The 14,645-nt window shown below is 35.5% G+C and overlaps 4 non-coding genes and 1 pseudogene across 4 annotated transcripts; 2 read left to right on the top strand and 3 right to left on the bottom strand.

Annotated features, from left to right (window-relative positions):
• Window positions 1-4,463: 4,463 nt before the first annotated feature.
• On the bottom strand, window positions 4,464-7,548 carry LOC110699744 (annotated as a pseudogene).
• A 777-nt stretch (window positions 7,549-8,325) lies between these two features.
• On the bottom strand, window positions 8,326-8,397 carry TRNAT-GGU. Its single transcript has one exon. It is a non-coding gene; the product is annotated as a tRNA-Thr (tRNA).
• Window positions 8,398-9,027: 630 nt separating this feature from the next.
• Window positions 9,028-9,111, top strand: TRNAY-GUA. Its single transcript has one exon. It is a non-coding gene; the product is annotated as a tRNA-Tyr (tRNA).
• A 450-nt stretch (window positions 9,112-9,561) lies between these two features.
• Window positions 9,562-9,635, top strand: TRNAD-GUC. Its single transcript has one exon. It is a non-coding gene; the product is annotated as a tRNA-Asp (tRNA).
• A 2,138-nt stretch (window positions 9,636-11,773) lies between these two features.
• On the bottom strand, window positions 11,774-11,844 carry TRNAC-GCA. Its single transcript has one exon. It is a non-coding gene; the product is annotated as a tRNA-Cys (tRNA).
• Window positions 11,845-14,645: the final 2,801 nt, after the last annotated feature.

Below are 14,645 nucleotides of genomic sequence, written 5' to 3'. Positions count from 1 at the left end.
ATATGTTTAAGTATAATTCTATACAGGAAATCCACCAAGAATTAAACAAAAACTAAGATTAATCAATTAAGAATCCACCTAATTAATCAATCAAAACGAATGTTTTAACTAAAACAAGCAAAACAGCAATTGATCGCAATCAACAAAAACTCAAGTATGCAACTTAACAAATAAATCTGAATATTAATCTCTATATAATTCGTGTGTTTTACAGCCCTATTTATAGACTTAGTTTACCTAGGAAGATTAGGACAAGTTCCTAATTCAATCCTAATTAAACTAGAATTCTAACTTGCTTGAAGAGCAAGCACCTTGGAGCACAAGCATACGCCAATCTCCTTGGAGAACAAGCACACGCCTAAACTGATTTATTTTGCTAACTAACTGATTTTAAAAGCAACTAAATAAAGATTAAGGATCCTAATGCTTGAACCAAGAAAAACCCTTTCAAGTGAAAGGTAAAAACTTGTAAGAAAAATCTAAGTAAAGAAAGTTCAAGAAAGTGAACTAGACTCCAAGAAAAGCCACTAAGCAAACCGTGGTTTTGCTTTGATATCCAAGAAAGTGTCCATGAAATGCTTGGCTTGAATCATGTTTAGGGACAAGCTATCTTGATGCATGATAAGCAAATCTTCGAAGTTCTCCATGCTTAGACTTGCATCATCTTCCAACTTAGAAAACCATCAATATCGAGACCTGAACCCTGTACAATACTTATAACCATGCAAAGAAGAGAAATAAAGAAGAAAACACCAGAAAACCCATAGAAACACAAAACAAGAGAAAAAAAAAAGGAAATAAAGAGAAAATACATAAAACTAAGCATTTATTAAGAAAGAAATCTATCAAAAAAGGTATAAACAACCTAAATACTCATCAACAAGTGATTTTGATTGCATTTGCTACCTTCCCTCACATTGTTCGATTGGTTGAATTCTTGCCCAATTAGAGTGATTGTCGTGAATGCATGTGGATCCTAATTCCCTAGCATCCTTAATATTATTCTTTTTATTCATTTAGTAGAGTTGATTAGTTTGTTTAGACCAACCTTTACCTAGACTTCGGGATAGCTTCACTTGAGACTTTAGCTTATACCTCATTCCATTGGGTTTGACCAAAACTTACCCCTATACTAAGGGTTGGGTTTGGTTATAAATTTGGTTTGATCGAGGGATACTTAGAACTCAACGACCTAGGTTTTTCTCCCGTCAAAATTCCCGAGCATATTGAGCCACTACTAAAATATTGGAGCCGGATTGTATTTTATATATATTTGAACCCGAAGATTGAATTATAGGAATTTGGTTCGATGAGTAAGAGCTTGATTGATGAAGAAGTCCATGTTTTACAAATTAGTATCACGGACCAAGTAATAATCAAATCAAGTCCTAAAGAAGAGATTGGGCTCAAGATTTGAATCAGCTCACTTGCAAGAGAAAACATCCGAACTCGTGGAGCAGCTAGGCGAGAAGTAACGGGCCCGACTAGGCGGCCCAATGCTTGATCTGGGCACAAGACTCTTAATTCATATCTGGATTGCTGATTATGATTAGTTTAGGAATTAGATTAGGATTGGGTTTTGTTTGCTAAACCCAATTCACGTTTTTAATGGGGGTAGCTTTTTTATTTGGAATTTTTTTCTTTTTTTTTTTTAAAAAAAAAAAAACCTTTTAAAAACTTTTTGGTAAAAAAAAAAAGAACCACCACGTTCATTTTGTTTGCGAGAGGAAACCTAGTTCCCTAATTACCGTCTAATTAACTTAATTAGACTCTAATTTCTTCTTTTTTTCTTCTAATTAACCTCTAACCCACCAGATTACTAAACAATTAGATTTAATTAATATCGATAAAATACTACCACCTCTTCCCCTCTTCCCCTTCTTCCTTCTTCCTCCTCTCATGGCATCAACCTCTTCCCCCATTGGACCCGTTGTCCAGATCCCCCACCTTCGGCGATCTCTTCCACCGCCTGACAACCCTCCCTTTCTCCCTAATCACCTCCCGACAACCACCTCGATTTTGAAAACCCTAGAAAATTGATTTGGGGGTTTTAAATGTTGTGCATCTTGCTTGACATTGATGCTTGTTTTGGCTTTGATTATGTATGTATATGATTCTAGGGTGATTTAGAAGCAAATTGAAATCGATTTGGACTTGGTTTGAGCATGTTTGAGTAAATTAAATAAGAGTCAAAAATTTGAAGGGGATGGTGGCCGCCAACGAGGATTAGGGGGAAAGGGAGGATCAACCGGCAATGGAGATAGGTTGTCGACGGTGCAAGAATTTAGGCGGCGGGTCTGATGGGTGAGGGGGTTGCTTCCAAGGGAGGGGAAAGGGAGGAAGAAGGGGAAGGGGTGGTTGAGTGGTGGTGGTTTTTTACTATGTATAAATTAAATCCCTAAATATTATGTAATTGGGTCGCTTAAAGGTTAATTAGAAGAAATGGGATGAAATTAGAGTCTAATTAAGTTAATTAAAGGATAATTAAGGAAATTGGTTTCCTCTCACAAAAATGATGAACGTGATGACTTTTTTTTAACAAAAAAGCTTTTAAAACGTTTTTTTCCGCAAAATGGTGCTATTAAAAGGTTTTTTTTTTGACAAGTTTTCCTTTAAATTTTAGTGAACTTAGTTTTCAGTTAATTTATGGTTAGTTTTTTTACGCAGCTTTTCTTTCCTTCCTTTAGATTAGCTTTATTTTTTCATTAGTGAGATTCCTTTAGTTTTCATTACTTAAATTATTTAATTTTTATCTGTTATTATTTCACTTTTAGTTTTATTGTTATTATTATTGTCGTGTTTTCTTATATGCTTTGTCTATTTTAGATTTAATTATGCACGAGTAGTTTAATTCTAGGATTTTTGGGGTTTCATGATTAATATGAATAGATGATTTGTTATTGTTGATTGTTATTGTTTTGGGTTAATTAATTTCCTATTGATTGTTTAATGATATGCAATTGGATTTGCGCAGGTTTAATTGTATGAGTTACGCAATATTGAGCCAATATTCGAGAGATGAGAATTGATGATTATTTTGTTCCCTTAGATTAATTTATTTAAATTCATATTTGTTACTTGATGATTTAGATTACACTAATTTATTAGAAATAAAAGAACATTAATTTGTTGGGGTTTGGTGAGTCCGACTCACCGCGGAAACAACCCCGACCCAAGGAACCACTCGTAATTAATAAAACCATAAAGCATAGATAAATAAACACAAGAAAAAGGAAGAACGAATCATACCCTTGAAGCGAGCTTTGCCCTCTCAAAACGGGCTCTTACTTGAAAGCCTTGAGCACCGCAAATGCCGTGCCTCCAACGGTATCCACCCACAAATGATGAACACGACTTTTTAGGTCCCGTTACCTTGGAGTTAGCAAGGTCCGACCAAAACCCAAGTGGTAATGGAGTTTAAGAGTTTTTCCAAAATATGGAATGCTCTTTCTAACTCCCACTCAAGCACTTTACTCCAAATCCCAAGGTTGGTATTTATAGAGGAAAGTATGAGTGGGAATTTCTATCCCATCAATGTGGGATCATGAAATTCCACAAATTAATTTAAAGCTAAATTAAATTAAAATTGCTAACTAATAATAAATCTACAAGTGGCATTACCATGTGAAATGGGTTGGTGAGGACCACATGGAGAGTAGGGGACCATACTTGCTCCCCACTCAATACTCTCCTTGTGCCACATGTCCTTACCCACTTGCTCCCATATTCCTCAAGCTTCCCCATAGTGACCGGCCCTATGGCCCAGCCACGAGCCCAGCCATGAGCCCAACCCCAAGCCCAGCCCTGCACCAAGATGCAGGCTGCTGCTGTACCACCAGAAAGACTAATCCAATCCATAATGATGTACCGGAAAATACAAAATTTTTGTTACTTGACCAACCGTCGGGAGAAGCAAATACAACGGGTACGCTAATTAATAAGATTGATGAAGTAGCAATTAATGAAAAAACAGCCAATTGAAAAGCTATAGTCATACGTATAATCCTCCAAGCTATCAACAAATAAACTATATACCATTTAATCCCTTTATCAGTCATTGTACTATAAAGTAATAAATGTATCACGGAGGGATTTTAGACTATTACCATGGAATTCATTGATTCTATATAATATCATTTATTACCGCTTTATTCCAAGATGGAACTGCTGGGAAATTAGTAATTAATAATTAAATTAAATACTTAAATGGGCATGATAGATCATTTATATATAATATACAGATAAATGGATCACCCTATCAACTTACACCTAAATTTTTTTGACAATTTCGGATGGTATCACCTCATAGAACCATGTTCTATTCGGGGGAATAAGAATAAAATAGAAATTGACTTATGTTGGAGAGATGGCTGAGTGGTTAATAGGTCCGGTCTTGAAAACCGGCATAGTTCTTTGTTCAGAACTATCGAGGGTTCGAATCCCTCTCTCTCCTTTTGTTCATTCAATAGAACTGTTTCCTTCTTTTATTAGTTTTTCTTGGTCTGTTAAAAAAAAGAGAATGGCTCGGCTAGGTGAGATAGCCGAGCCAGAAAAAAAAGAAATTAAATTACATAGAAATAAGTTGAAAAAAAAAACAAGAAAAAAGGAATACTTTTTACGTATGACCTGATCCCCATATGTAATATGTATGATGGAAGCCAATTGATTTATACCTTAAAACGTTGAATTTCTTGTCTCAATTAAGGGGGGTCATTGAAAGAACAGGTTCAAAATCACGATCAATTCCTTTTTCAAATCCTGCCGCAGCTGCACAAGCCCTTCCCGCATGCCACAAATGACCTACGAATAGGAAAAATCCTAAAACAAAATGAGAAGTAGCTAACCAACTTCTAGGAGAGACATAATTGACTGCATTGATCTCGGTAGCCACCCCACCCACAGAATTTAAAGAACCTAAAGGAGCATGGGTCATATATCCTGCAGAACGGCGTTCTTGCCAAGGTTGTATGTCTTTTTTCAGCCGACTCAAGTCCAAACCATTTGGACCTCTTAGGGGTTCTAACCATGGAGCGCGCAAATCCCAAAACCGCATAATTTCTCCCCCAAAAATAACTTCTCCAGTCGGAGAACGCATTAGATACTTACCTAAACCAGTAGGTCCTTGAGCGGATCCCACGTTAGCCCCAAGACGTTGGTCTCTAACTAAAAAAGTAAATGCTTGAGCTTGAGAAGCTTCTGGTCCAGTAGGTCCGTAAAACACACTAGGATAAGCAGTATTATTGAACCAGACAAAGCAACAAGCAATGAAACCAAAGACAGATAAAGCAGCCAAACTATAAGACAAATAAGCCTCTCCAGACCAGACAAGTGCGCGGCAAGCCCATGCAAAAGGTTTAGTTAAGATATGCCAGATTCACCAAGTATACAAATGAAACCTATCCATATATGCCCCCCGATTATATCTTCCAAATCGTCCACACTAACAATCCACCCTTCTCCTCCAAAAGGCGATTTTAGTAAATAACCAAAATAATACTCGGACTAAGGGTGACGTTGGTAATTTTTCTTACATCTCCGCCTCCTGGGGCCCAGGTATCATATACGCCCCCAAAATAAAGAGCCTTGAACACTAGAAGAAAGGCGCCTATACCTAACAAGATTAAGTGAATGCCCAAAATTGTGGTCATTTTATTTCTATCTTTCCACACATAACCGAAGAATGGAAAAGATTCTTCAAGAGTTTCAGGGCCCAGAAGTGCATGATAAATACCCCCGAAGCCTAATACGGCCGACGAAATTAAGTGAAGGACTCCTGATACAAAGTATAGAAAAGTGTCTATAACTTCCCCGCCGGGGCCTACGCCCCAACCTAGAGTAGCTAGGTGGGGAAGTAAAATTAATCCTTGTTCATACATCGGCTTCTCTGGTACGAAATCAGCCACTTCAAACAGGTTCATTGCTCCAGCCCAGAATACGATTAATCCGGCATGGGCTACATGAGCTCCAAGTAGTTTACCAGATAAATTGATAAGTCGAGCATTCCCGGCCCACCAAGCGAAACCGGTGGTTTCTTGGTCACGTCCGGCTATAGTTAAAGTTCCATTAAAGAGCGTTTCCACAGGGTAGAACCTCCTTAGGGAATATAAGGTTTTCATGAGACTGATCTTAAGCCGCCATCCAAGCACGAATACCTTCGTTTAAGAGAATATTTTTGGTGTAGAAAGTTTCAAATTCAGGATCTTCCGCTGCACGGATTTCTTGGGAAACGAAGTCATAGGCACGTAGGTTCAAAGCCAGACCGACTACTCCAAGAGCACTCATCCATAAACCGGTTACTGGTACAAATAACATAAAGAAATGTAACCAACGGTTATTGGAAAAACCAACCCCAAAAATTTGGGACCAAAAGCGGTTAGCGGTGACCATTGAATAAGTTTCTTCGGCTTGGGTTGGGTTAAAAGCCCGGAATGTATTTGCCCCATCACCGTCTTCAAATAAAGTATTTTCTACGGTAGCGCCATGAATAGCGCATAGTAGAGCGGCGCCCAATACACCGGCAACTCCCATCATATGAAATGGATTCAGTGTCCAATTATGAAACCCATGAAAAAAGAGAATGAATCGAAATATAGCTGCTACACCAAAACTAGGTGCAAAGAACCAATCAGACTGACCTAGTGGATAAATTAGGAATACAGAAACAAAAACAGCAATTGGACCAGAGAATGCGATTGCATTATAAGGGCACAATTGAACGGATCGAGCAAGCTCGAATTGACGTAACATAAAACCTATTAGTGCGAAAGCACCATGAAGAGCAACAAAAGTCCACAGGCCGCCTAATTGACACCAACGAGTAAAGTCTCCTTGTGCTTCGGGACCCCACAGTAACAATAAAGAGTGGGCTAAACTATTAGCAGGAGTAGAAACTATCGTGGTTAAGAAATTGCAACCTTCCAAATAAGAACTGGACAATCCATGGGTATACCATGAAGTTACAAAGGTTGCACATGTAAACCAACCTCCTAAGGCGAAATAAGCACAAGGAAAGAGCAATAGCCCAGACCAACCTACAAAAACGAAACGGTCCCTCCGCAACCAGTCATCCATACTATCAAATAAATCTTTTTCGTCTTTAGTAAATTTACCAACGGCTATAGTCATAGTGATCCTCCTATTCAACTACTTCAACCATTTCCGAGCACCCCATAGCATTTTTTGGAATCCGAGAATTCGATCATTTAATTTATGGATGATTTGATTTCTCGTATAATATTAGCTATAAGGTTTCGAAAAAAAATTATAATTAAAAAAAATTCCGAAATTCAATTATTCCTTAATTTGAACTTATTAGACTCAACTATTAATCTTTTGAAAGAGCTCGTCAAGGAACAACCAATCTACTCGCTCGTTACCGACTGATCCTCAAATCGACCTTTTCTTTCTATCAACGAATTCAATTAAGCTTATTGTTGCATCTTTTTCATAAAACAGAGCAAAAGAAATAAATATCTTTCGAGATTATTCTCTAATAAATATATGTTTCGTTTTTGCCTATTTACAGTTAGTTTTTTTCCTTCCGATCAATCGGAAATGACAGAATATATTGTTTCATTTTCACGGATCGAAGAAAGATACAGAGAATTTTTGATTTTTTACTTAATTTGAATTCCATATGATATTCACAATAAAATACTAGGAAACTTAAAATGAGAGCTTCTTTCACGCATGCATTCTCTATCCCATTGTCGGAACAAAAATATGGGATGCATGGATATAGAAATAGTTGGTACAGGAAACCACACTATCATCGCAATCTTATTTGATAGATAAATGCATTCCTTTTTGGAATCAAAGAAAACAAAGATATGGAAGATGGCTTTTTTAGGTTGTGATTTGAAATAACCACAAAGTTTTCTCCCTTCTAGCCGGAAGAGACTCGCCAATTTATTCCTATGGAATAACTAGGAATACAAAGATTTAATCGGAAATATCGACAAATTCAAGCCGAGTTTAAAGAAAAAAAGGTCAACTGTTCCAATTTAATCTCTATCAAATTTGAATATCAGAATAGCGGGTATATTCATGATTCAATAGGCCAGGTCCACTTACTTTTCATTTGTTGATTTCGAACTTTTGCATTCCAAGAAATTTGATTCAAATAATCAAATATAGGAATAGTTGTTGATTCGAGAAACCGCTTATCATTATCATATAATGAATATTAGTTCAACTTTATAACTACTACTAATAAGTATAAATTATTACACTTAGAAAGTTGCTTCTTTTGTACTTTCAAAATATCAACAAACAATATTTCTATTCCCCGCTCAAATAGACCGTAGTTTTATGAAAAACCTAAAAAGCCCGTTATCGGATTTGAACCGATGACTTACGCCTTACCATGGCGTTACTCTACCACTGAGTTAAAAGGGCCCTTTTAGCCAATTATTGGCTTAGTCATTATGTATATCCACCAAAAATATATCTATGTACATAGATTACATACAATAAGTTATCATATACTATACATTAAGTAACCGGATAGCAGCTAGGGACTCGTTTCGACATGCGTTAATGGGGTTTGTTTAAACTCCCTTTTTTCTTTCTATTCGACAACGGAAAGTATTCTGTAATTTCATATTATCTCGCGTTCTATATTAGTATTAGATAATTAGATTAATATTAGTATTCGATTAATTATTAATATTCGATTCATTTTTAATGAATAAATTAGTCTATATAAATATTTAATAATTTTTGATTTTCTAGCGAATGAATGATTCATAAATGAAATTGAAATGAAAAAACAATTCTATGGAATTTTGTAAGACGGAAAGATCTTTTGAATCTGATTATTCGATTATATTGACAATTTCAAAAAACTGCTCATATTATGTTCATAGTATGATGGAAGTTTAGCCCGTATGCCCCCATCGTCTAGCGGTTCAGGACATCTCTCTTTCAAGGAGACAACGGGGATTCGACTTCCCCTGGGGGTAGGGTACTACAAAAGGAAGTTAATCATAGATTAGCAATAAGCTTCAAATTGAATTGATTCTTCCTGGGTCGATGCCCGAGCGGTTAATGGGGACGGACTGTAAATTCGTTGGCACTATGTCTACGCTGGTTCAAATCCAGCTCGGCCCAATAATTTGCTCATCCATTATGAGACGAAGGTTTTTGTCTTCCTGAAACGGCTGATCCACGTAAAAAAATAATCCAATTTTTTGTTATACTTTCTTTTTTCTATTTGTTTGCTTTATTTATTTGTTTCGGGAAATTGAAATTTTGATCAGAATAATGATCTAGGTTCATATTATGGTATGGTCTTTAAGTTAAAATTGTTAAAGTATAAATAGAAAAAAAATAGAAAGAAAAAAAGAAAATTCTTTTTCTTTATTTTATCAATAGATTTTGAAATAAGAAAAATTTACTAGCAATTCGTGTCGTTCTCACTAAAGAAAGTCCATATTCATGTGAAATGAAGATAAATATATCACTCGCGTCTCTGTTACAGCACAAAAATTCTACCTAGAAATGCTTTGAGTCAAATCATATAAGAAAGGAAAGTATCGATACTGTATACTTTAGTTCCCTGGGATTGTAGTTCAATTGGTTAGAGCACCGCCCTGTCAAGGCGGAAGTTGCGGGTTCGAGCCCCGTCAGTCCCGACGGATCCAATAATCCATAAATATATCACTGGATCTTTCCACTTTTTTGGAAAAGAACAACAATAGAATTTCACTTTCAATAGGAAGTCTTTGGATGATTCTTAGGTCTTTTTTTTTCTTTTTGAGTTTATTTTCTTCTCATTAAACAAATAGAAAAATTTCCATTACTTGAACTAGAACTAATTCCTAAAACAGATATGTGGCTTAGTACTAGAAAATTTTTTGATTGGTAAGATTCTATTTAGGATTTCAAAAGATAACATAGTAGGTCTGGTTTTTCAATTTCTCGCGTCTATCTAATGGAATCGAATTCCAGATGTTTCTCGGGAGTACATGTATAAATCGAATTTGTTTCTTGTACAACACCCAATTTTTTATTAAAATTACCTTGACAAAATACTTTTCAGATTGATCCCGTTTCCTTCTATTTTTTGTTTTTGGATTTTTGTAACCAGTGGAAGTGGAAACGAAAAAGTGAAACTTCATTAGATGATTGATTGTAGAAGAAAGACGTCAGGTTCGGGAAAAAAGAGTAAAAAAGAAAGATAACTTAAGGGAATTCTTGATTAGATAACAAATTCCATTTTTCTTTTTTTGGATTCAGTATGGATAAAAGAGCTTCCTATGGTATACTGTTCAATTCGCAACGGCGAATTGATATGATAGCTCATATATTGTTATTCCTGATATTAATCTGATTCAATATCATCAACAGATAAAATTTGGATCATCTCTATGGCATTAAATCCCGAGTTAATGGTACGTAAAAAACGATAAGATTATGGAAGTAAATATTCTCGCATTTATTGCTACTGCACTATTCATTCTAGTTCCTATAGCTTTTTTACTTATTATCTATGTAAAAACGGTTAGCCAGAATGATTAATTTGAATGAAACTTGATTTTGTAGTTCTTTGACGGATTCCAATTGTGTTTCTTAACTGAAACGAGCAGGAGCGAATCAGCAATATTCGATGAGAGCTGATAGTATGGTAGAAAGATTCATATGAATCTTTCTACCATACTATCAATTAGATTAGTCTTTTTTCGTTTAAGACGCTGTACTATAAACTATAATTTATGATAAAGATATAAACTTAATCCCAGTACCTGCCGAAAGAATTAACGAAAAAAAAGTAAAGTTTGGTATATATTAAGAAAAAACCAAATTAGTAATCTTTTTTTATCATTGCCAACCCAAGAAGGAAAGTAATTGAATTGATTGGCTGGTGGATAGATGCTCGAAAGAGTTCGATGGTATGAAAACTTCTTTGAATTTTGCAATCAAATATTGAAACAAAAGAGATCCGTTGTTCTCCATTATAATAAAACTTATCTAATTGAATTTTGATAAGAGTCCATTCGTGGAAATTTCAGAAAAATTCAATTAGATAAATTTCCTATCATCTATATTCCGTTCGAAATATAAACGTGGGAATTATTGAAATATCTTTTTTATTGACATTATTATCTTTAAATACACTTTGCGAAGAAATTGATAAAACAAATGATAATGATACAGTTTTATTCCTCAACGAAACTCAATTAGTATTTCTAGAGTCCACTTCTTCCCCATACTACAAGCGAAAGAGAAAATGTAAAGACTACCATTAAAGCAGCCCAAGTGAGACTTACAATATCCATGTGAATTATGTCCCCTATTTCTATGAATATGAAAGAATTTTTCCATTATTGTTTCATAATAATAGTGAAATCCCTGGTACAGAGTCAAAAATTTTTGGGATTATTCCTTTAATGAACTAATCCAATACTTGAATAGTCAGCTCAGAGACTCTTTTGAGTTTGTATACAAACTATATTACGCTTTTCTTTATCCACAATTGGAAATTGGTTAGATATTCCCTCCCGCCGACTTCAAGGCCCAGTCAGTAATCACGTCAATAGGGCTGGAAGGGAATGGAGAGTTTTCGATAGTCCTTCTACTACTTACTAAAAGTGAAATCTTTTCTTGAATCCTAGACACAAAAATTTACAGAACTTTCTTTTTTGAGAACCCCACAATACAAGTACGTACCAAGAGACCTCTTCTTCTCCTTCCCCTCGACGGACGAAGAATTCGGGGAGTTATCGATTAAAGCAGTTGATAAGGGAGTTCGAGTCTTTTGTTAATTAGAATCAGGCGACACCCGGATTTGAACTGGGGAACAAGGATTTGCAGTCCTCCGCCTTACCACTCGGACATGCCGCCGAAACGATACAAAATAGACGATACTTAAATAGTCCCTTTTGGGGGTAGATTACTGCACTTAGTTTTTTATTTATTTTATTGGACTTGCATTTTGAATCTCTTTTTCGTGGTTGCCCTTCCATTACTTACTAAAAGCAAAATCTTTCTTTTTTTTTGTTTTGATTCGATTCAGACCAAAAATTACGGACTTTCAGTCAAAATTCATGATAAACACGATAAATTGGAACCATTAACTATTGGCTTGACTGCGGTTTCATGAACAATTCGTAAATTTTGATTTCAAATTATGTTTACCTAATGACATAAGAAAATCCAAAGAATAATTAATCAGTATTGCATCTTTTCAAGAAAAAATCGAAAACTCTTTATTTCCGTTTTTCTTTTTCTCAATTGCAATTATAACAAGAATTATGAGTATATGTAAACCCCGGAACCAGAACAAAAATTACACAGACGACATTCATGTATCTTATATATGATATTTAGATATCTGCACGTGGTTAAATTGACTATTTAATAGAATAAACATAACCCGCTTTACAATACAACGATATTTTAGTAATTCTACAAATAGAGTACTAAGATAGGTAAAAATATCTCTTTTCTACGCAAATCCCTTTTGTAACAATACAAAAGGGCCAAAAAGATTGATTAAATAAATGAACTCTTTATTGTTTCTGATTATTATGTCTTTATCTCGGCGAAGGGATCAAATCCTGCATCTGTTTCATTTTTGGTATCCAATTGGGTTGGAATATGTAATATCATAATAATGGTAGAAATGGAACTGATATTCTATACTAAAACTCAATTTTATAAATCGAATTTAAGTTAAGTAGAAGTAGCAGAATTCTTTTTATTAAGAATGTTTTATCAATTCCTTTCCTTTTGCATCTGTTACATTTTCAAATTTGAGTAGAAACTATTCTGTATTCCCCCCTTCATACATATTTCATACATTCAATACATGCTCCTATACGAATATATAGTTTTTGTGTCAAATTTTATGTGATTTAGTAAACAGAATTTAAATTCCATCAGAGATAGATCGGTCTATATGATTCAAAGAAGAATGAGCCAAAAATGGGATTTTTCAATAAATGGGAAATTGCGTGCAAATGCTACGGGATGGAAATGGGGGAATGTCTACAATCCCTGGATTTAATCAGATACAATTTGAAGGATTTTGGAGGTTCATTGATCAGGGTTTAACGGAAGAACTTTATAAGTTTCCTAAAATGGAAGATACGGACCAAGAAATTGAATTTCAATTATTTGTGGAAACATATCAATTAGCAGAGCCCGTGATAAAAGAAAAAGATGCTATATATAAATCAATTACATATTCTTCGGAATTATATGTGTCCGCAGGATTAATTTGGAAAACCAACAGGGCGATGCAAGAACAAACAATTTTGATTGGAAATATTCCTCTCATGAATTCCCTGGGAACTTTTATAGTAAATGGAATATACAGAATTGTGATCAATCAAATATTGCAAAGCCCGGGTATTTATTACCGATCCGAATTGGACCATAACAGAATTCCAGTCTATACCGGCACCATAATATCAGATTGGGGAGGAAGATCAGAATTAGAGATTGATAGAAAGGCAAGGATATGGGCCCGGGTGAGTAGGAAACAAAAAATATCTATTTTAGTTCTATCATCAGCTATGGGGTCGAATCTCAGCGAAATTCTGGATAATGTTTTCTACCCGGAAATTTTCTTGTCTTTTCTGAATGATAAGGAGAAAAAAAAATTGGGTCAAAAGAAAATGCTATTTTGGAGTTTTATCAACAATTTGCTTGTGTGGGTGGGGATCCGGTATTTTCCGAATCCTTATGTAAGGATTTACAAAAAAATTTCTTTCAACAAAGATGCGAATTAGGAAGGATTGGTCGACGAAATATGAACCGGCGACTGAACTTGGATATACCCGAAACCAATACGTTTTTGTTACCGCGGGATATATTGGCAGCCGCGGATCATTTGATTGGAATGAAATTTGGAATGGGTACACTTGATGATATGAATCATTTGAAACATAAACGTATTTGGTCTGTCGCAGATCTCTTACAAGATCAATTCGGATTAGCTCTAGTTCGTTTAGAAAACGTGGTTCGAGGAACTATATGTGGAGAAATTCGGCATAAATTAATACCGACTCCTCAGAATTTGGTAACTTCAACCCCATTAACAACAACTTTTGAATCTTTTTTTGGATTACATCCATTATCTCAAGTTTTGGATCGAACTAATCCCTTGACGCAAATCGTTCATGGGAGAAAGTTGAGTTATTTGGGCCCTGGGGGATTGACAGGGCGAACCGCTAGTTTTCGGATACGAGATATCCGTCCTAGTCACTACGGACGTATTTGCCCAATTGACACGTCTGAAGGAATCAATGTTGGGCTTATTGGGTCCTTAGCAATTCATGCGAGGATTGGTCCTTGGGGGTCTCTAGAAAGTCCTTATTATGAAATTTCTAAAAGACCAAAAGGAGTGCATATGCTTTATTTATCACCAAGCAGGGATGAATACTATATGTTAGCGTCCGGAAATTCTTTGGCCCTGAATCAAGGTATTCAGGAGGAACAGGTTGTTCCAGCTCGATACCGTCAAGAATTCCTGACTATTGCGTGGGAACAGGTTCATTTTCGAAGTATCTTTTCCTTCCAATATTTTTCTATTGGAGCTTCCCTCATTCCTTTTATCGAGCACAATGATGCAAATCGAGCTTTAATGAGCTCTAATATGCAACGTCAAGCAGTTCCTCTTTCTTAGTCCGAGAAGTGCA

Source organism: Chenopodium quinoa, unplaced genomic scaffold (assembly GCF_001683475.1).
Source record: "Chenopodium quinoa cultivar QQ74 unplaced genomic scaffold, ASM168347v1, whole genome shotgun sequence".
NCBI classification, from domain to species: Eukaryota; Viridiplantae; Streptophyta; class Magnoliopsida; order Caryophyllales; family Amaranthaceae; genus Chenopodium; species Chenopodium quinoa.
Note: the sequence above shows the minus strand (reverse complement) of the source record. Positions and strands in the feature narration are given on the sequence as shown.